This window comes from Orycteropus afer, unplaced genomic scaffold (assembly GCF_000298275.1).
Source record: "Orycteropus afer afer isolate SDZICR_OR568_19922 unplaced genomic scaffold, OryAfe1.0 scaffold00165, whole genome shotgun sequence".
NCBI lineage: Eukaryota > Metazoa > Chordata > Mammalia > Tubulidentata > Orycteropodidae > Orycteropus > Orycteropus afer.
In genome coordinates, this window is record NW_006921752.1 from 3,494,670 (window position 1) to 3,500,479 (window position 5,810).

The following is a 5,810-nucleotide window of genomic DNA, read 5'->3' on the forward strand; positions in this document are numbered from 1 at the left end:
GGAAAAGCATGCTCAGCATTTCTTAAGCTGAAAGAATTGAGCCTTGAATTGCAATATTGAAAGATACTATGGGCAAAATAGTGAATGATGCTGGAAACATCAAGAGAAGATGGAAGGAATACAGAGAGTCATTATACCAAGAAGAACAAGTCAATGCTCATCCATTTCAAGAGGTGGCATATAATTAAGAACCAATGGTATTGAAGGAGGAACTCAAAGCTGCACTGAAGGAATTGGCAAAGAACAAGGCTGCAGGAACTGATGGAATATCCACTGAAATGTTTCAACAAACGGACGCTGCGCTGGAGGCACTCACTCGTCTATGAAAGAAATTTGGAAGAGAGCTACCTGGCCAATTGACAAGAAGAGATCCATATTTGTACCTGTTCCAAAGAAAGGTGATCCCACAGAATGTGCAAATATTGAACATTAATCATTAATATCACATGCAAGCAAAATCTTGCTGAAGATAATTCAAAAACAGTTGTAGCAGTATATTGACAGAGAACTTCCAGAAATGTAAGCTGGATTCAGAAGAGGACATGGAAAAAGGGATATCATTGCTGATGTCAGATGGATCTTGGGTGAAAGCAAAGAACACCAGAAAGATGTTTACTTGTGTTTTATTGACTATGGAAAAGCATTCAATTGTCTGGATCATAACAAATTATGGATAACATTGAGAAGAATGGGAATCTCAGAACACTTAATTGTGCTCATGAGAACGTGTACACAGACCAGGAGGCTGTCATTTGAACAGAACAAGGAGATATTGCATGGTTTAAAATCAGGAAAGGAGTATGTCAGGGTTGCATCCTTTCACCATATTTATTCAATCTGTATGTTGAGCAAATAATCTGAGAAGCTGGACAATAGGATGAAGAGTGTGGCTTTGGGATGAAGACTCGTTGTTGTTGTTGTTGTTGTTAAGTGCTGTCGAGTCGTTTCCAACTCATAGCGACCCCATGCACAGCAGAATGAAACACTGCCCGATCCTGCGCCAGCTCCACAATCCCTGCTATACTTGAGCCCATCATCGCAGCCACTGTATCAATCCATCTCGTTAAAGGCCTCCCCTTCTTTCATCGACCCTCCACCCTACCAAGCATGACATCCTTCTCCAGGGAATGGTCCCTTCTTACAACATGACCAAAAAGACTCATTAACAACCCACAATAGGTAAAGGAGACAACCTTGCTTGCTGAAAGTGAAGATGACTTGAAGCACTTACTGATGAAGCTTAAAGACTATAGTCTGCAGTATGGATTACATCTCAAGACAAAGAAAACAAAAATTCTCACAACTGGACCAATAAGCAACATCATGATAAATGGAGAAAAGACTGAAGTTGTCAAAGATTTCCTATTACTTGGTTCCACAGTCAACCAATGAAAACAGCCATCAGGGTATCAGACAACATATTAAACTGGGCAAATGTGCTGCAAAAGACCTCTTCAAAGTGCTGAAGAACAAAGACGTCTCATTGAAGACTAAGGTGTGCCTAACCCAAGCCACAATGTTTTCAATCACCTCATGCACATACATGTGAAAGCTGGACAATGAATAAGGAAGGCTGAAGAAGAGTTGATGCTTTTGAATTGGGGTGTTGGCAACTGACAGTACCATGGACTGCCAAAGGAAATAACAAATCTGTCCTGGAAGAAGTGCAGCCAGAATGCTCCTTGGAAGCGAGAATGGCCAGAGTTTGTCTCACTTACTTTGTTCATGTTGTCAGAAGGAACCATTTCCTGGAGAAGGATATCATGCTTGGTAAAGTGGAAGGTCAATGGAAAAGGGAAAGGCCCTCAACAAGATGGACTGACACAGTGGCTGCAACAATGGGCTCAGGTCCAGCAAGAGTCGGGAGACTGGCCCAGGATCGGGCAGTGCTCTGTTCTGTTGCACACAGCGTGGCTATAAGGCAGAGCCAGCTCAATGGCCCCCACCAAAACAACAGCTGGCAGCTGGCTGCGGTTATTCTCCACAATGAGATCACATGTGATGTAATCAACTTCAGGGAGGAATCTGCTGTGGGCAGCTACTTAGTTGCCTTTGAGTGTGGCCTCTGTAGTAGTAGAGTGTGGCCTGTGGAGAGTAGGGAGCTTTGGTGGCGCAGTGCCTAAGGCATTTGACTACTAACCAGAAGGCTGGTGGTTCAAACCCACCAGCCACTCCTGGGAAGGAAGACTGGGCAATCTACATCCATGGAGATACTGCCTCAGAACAGATTTTATGGCAGTGAGTTTTCTGTTTGTTTGTTTGTGTAGTAGTGAAGGGTGTGTGTCAGCTTGGGTAGGTTGTGGTTTTGAGTGCTTGGCAACTGGTTGTAGTAATTCCCCATGATGAGACTGTAATCATCTCCATGGTGGAATCTTCTGTAAGTAGCTAAGTAATTGCCTTCGGGGTGTGGCCCTGCTTCCAGTGTATAAAGAGAAGCTTTGAGCACGGTCTCCAGCTTTTTGGCACATCTGGATCCTGTGTTTGGCCAAGGCTTCATCTCAGTGGCCTGCCATGTTGCCTGCTAATCTTCAGATTGTTTCTGGACTTGAACCAGTGGTCTGCTGTGTGCCTGTTGGTCTTGGGACTGTGCCATTCTACCTGCCAACGTTGTGTTCGTCAGCCTCAACCGCCAGCAGCTGCTTGAGTTGAAAGAAGCCTCCAGCTCCAGTGGGCCTGGAATAAGACAGAGCTGAAGCCCAAGGTCCGGGGGCTTTCACCCAGCCCACAGAGCCAGTACTGTGAATTTGGACATCTAGCCTCCTAAAGTGTAAGAGAATAAATTCCTATTTGTTAAAGCCATCCACTTGTGGTATTTCTATTATAGCAGCACTAGAGAACCAAGACAGTACAGCCTGCTTCCAGTATATTGGGAGAAGCTTTGAGAAACATCTCAAGCTTTTTGGCACATTTGGACCCTGCGTTTAGCTGAGTCTTCATCTCCAATTCCTGGACTTGAACCAGTGGCCCACCATGTTGTTTGCTGATCTTGGGATTGTTCCTGGACTTGAACCAGGGGCCTGCCAGCCACATTGCCTGTTGATCTTGGGTTTGTTAGCCTCAGCAGCCAGCATCTGCATGAGTTAGAAGAAGCCTCCAGCTCTAGTGGGCCTGGAATAAGAGGAAGAGCTGAAGCCCAGGGTCAAGGGGCCTTCACCCAGACCCTAGAACCAGAACTCTGAATTCAGACCTCTACCTTCATAAAGTATAAAAGAATAAATTCCTGTTTGTTAAAACCACCCGTTGTGGTATTTAGGTTACAGCAGCACTAGAGAGCTAAGGCATGGACCAAGCCTAGCACTGAGGAAGCAGACAAAAGATGTTGGTTTGAGGCCACCCAAAGGCACTGGTAAAGAAAGGTCTGGTGATCCAGTTGTAAAAAATCAGCCACTGAAAACCCTACGGAGCCCAGTTCTACTCTGATGCACATGGGGTCATGATGAGTTGGAGTCACTCAGTGGCAATTGATTCTTATCAAGTGACAGAGTCAGATTGGAACCTAGGTCATTTGCTTATAAAACTATGCTGTCAAAAAGATAGCCACCAGGCTACTCAGCACTTGTCATGTGGCCGTTGTTGTTGGTGTTGTTGTTGTGTGCTACCAGGTCAATTTCAACTCATAGCGACCCATAGGACAGAGTAGAAACTGCACCATAGGATTTCCTAGGCTGTAATATTTATGGGAAAGGAGCACTGATGGTGCAGTGAGTAAGGCATTTGGCTGCTAACCAGAAGATTACGGTTCAAACCCACCAGCTGCTCTGTGAGAGGAAGATGAGGCAATCTACTTCCATATAGATTTATAGCCTTGGAAACCCAGTCAGGGGTGATATGACTCAGAATCAACTTGATAGAAGTGGGTTTGTTTTTTATTTTAATCTTTATGGGAAGGAGCTCTGGTGGTATAGAGGTTAAAGCATTGGGCTGCTAGCAAAAGGTCAGTGGTTTGAACCCACCATTGCTCTGTGGAAGAAAGATAAGGCAGTGTCCTTCCATAAAGATTTACAGCCTTGGAAACCCAGTGAGGATCGCTGTGAGTTGGAATTGACTCTATGGCAGTGAATTTACTTGTTTTTTTTTTTTTTTTCAATCTTTATGGGAGCACATTGCCAGTTTTCTCCCACTGATGGGTTTGAACCATTGGCCTTTCAGTTAGCAACCAAACACTTACCCTTTGTGCCACCAGGGCTCCTGTAATATGGCTTGTTGTTGTTGTTATGTGCCGTCGAGTCAAACCCGACTGATAGCGACCCCTCCTTGGGTTTCCGAGGCAGTATCACTACGGAAGTAGGATTGCCCAACCTTCTTTCCGAGGAGTGGCTGGTGGGTTTGAACTGCCAGCCGTCTGGTTAGCAGGCAAGTGTCTTAGCCACTATGCTACCAGAGCTCCTGTAATATGGCTAGAATAGTTAAAATTTATATTTAAAAATTGAGGCAGTGAATATTTAAAAATATGAAATAATATTTTGGATATATTGGGTTAAATAAATACATTATTAAAAATTAATTCCACCTATTTCTTTTGTTTTTTCTTATTTGTGGCTTCTAGAAAATTAAGAATTACATATGTGGCATGAATTATCTTTATATGGGACAATGCTGAGATAAACAGTGTGCCTTTCAGCAGCACACAGGCCTGTCCTGTGTACACAAAGCTGACACAGGACAAGCTAAGCAGAAAAACCACGACATCCCTGCATCTTAACCTCAGAGCTGCCCTAATTCTTTTTCAAAAATCCTAATAGCAGACCAACCACATTGGGGAAAAAAAAATTTGAACTTCATCAAAATTAAGATCTTCCATTCATCAAATGACACTATTAGAAGAATGAAAAGGTAAGTCACAGATTTGGAAAACAGGCTTGGCAATTCATACACAGTTGGCCCTCTGTATCCGCAAGTTCTTATCCTCGGATTCAACCAACCACAGATCAAAACGCTGGGGGCGTGGCGGGGTGCGGAGGAGAAGCAATGAAGTCTTCAAAGCAGTCCCTCAAAGGCTCAGAGGGAGCATAAAGTGCTATATACACAGCATTTACATTGTATTGGGTATTATAAGTAACCTCATCAAAACTCAGAACTGACTGCCATGCCCTGGATTCCACTTCTAGCGACCTCCATTGGGTTTCCAAGGTGGTAAATATTTTGGGAAGTAGATTGCCCAGTCTTCCTTCCTTGGAGTGGCTGGTGAGTTTGAACCACCAACCTTCTGGTTAGCAGTCAAATGCCTTAGGCACTACACCACCAATAAAGCTAGAGATGATTTAAAGTATATGGAGGGTATGCATATGCAAATACTATACCATTTTATATAAGGAACAGGAGCGTTCGCGGATTTCGGTAGGGGGTGGGGGGGAGGCTTGGAACCCATCCCCCACGGCTGTCGAGAGAAGACTCTACCTGACAAAGGACTGACATCCACCATATATAACAAATTGCTTTACCAATCCATGAGAAACTATACAACTCAATAGAAGAATGTGTGAGAGATTTGAACCGGTATTTTGGAAAAGAGGATAGCTAAATGGCCAACAGGCACATGAAGTGCAAATTAAGATGACAGCGGGTAAAATAAAAAAGACAGAAAATACCAGACGCAGGCAAAGATACAGAACAACTGAAATTTCCACATCTTGATAAAGCAGTTTCCTCCTGGTGGGTCCCAACATGGCATCCCGTGTGTTTCAGAGTAGAACTCTGTTCCACAGGGTTGTAAATGGCTGTGAAGTTTCCGAAGTAGGTCACTGGGCCTTCCTAGGAGGTGCCTCTGGTTGGTGAACAACCAACCTTTCAGTTAGTAGCTGAGTGCAAAG